Here is a 664-nt window from a genome sequence, read left to right as displayed (position 1 = left end):
TTTCTTGATTGCGAACAGGTGTGGCAGTAATCAGGCCTGGGTGTGGCTAGAGAAATTGAACTCAGGTGTGATAAACCGCAGTTTTAAGAGGGGGGCAAACACTTCTTCACACAGGGTCATGTAGTTTTGGATTTTGTTTTCCCTTAATGATAAAAACCTTTAATTAAAAACTGCATGTTGTGTTATCTTTTACTAATATTTAAATTAGTTTGATGATCTGAAACATTAAAATGTGACAAACATGCAAAAAAATAAGAAATCAGGAAGGGGGCCAACACTTTTTCACACCACTGTATATATATATGAAGAGTTAATTTGCAAAAAAACATTTAATTGTCCATTCTAATTAATCTCAATCAAACTGCAGTTGGGTTATTTTGATTTAGTTAAAAAATAACAAAAAAAATACAGCTAACTAACACAAAACACAATAAAAACATGATTTTTGAAAAAAACTGAGTTATCTGTTTTTGCCAATTAAAGGTACAATAGGAGATCTTGGAAAATGCTAACTTTAGCCTGGTAGCACTGAAAGCGAACGTCCCACCCTTCCTGCAATCGCCGTCCAAAGCCACGCCCCCTGAACGCATTTACACTCACAGACCAGAGACAACATTACTACAATAGGCTACATCAGGTTCCCAATTCCAGCCCATGTTCCGAA

General features: G+C 36.0%; 1 protein-coding gene across 2 annotated transcripts in view; it reads right to left on the bottom strand.

Moving 5' to 3' along the window:
* lrrc41 (leucine rich repeat containing 41) overlaps positions 1-664 on the bottom strand; it is a 7,897-nt gene that overhangs the window by 2,847 nt on the left and 4,386 nt on the right. The window lies entirely within an intron of this gene.

Source organism: Sinocyclocheilus rhinocerous, unplaced genomic scaffold, assembly GCF_001515625.1.
Source record: "Sinocyclocheilus rhinocerous isolate Xijiao unplaced genomic scaffold, SAMN03320098_v1.1 scaffold588, whole genome shotgun sequence".
NCBI lineage: Eukaryota > Metazoa > Chordata > Actinopteri > Cypriniformes > Cyprinidae > Sinocyclocheilus > Sinocyclocheilus rhinocerous.
This window is presented reverse-complemented; position numbering and strand designations above follow the sequence as displayed.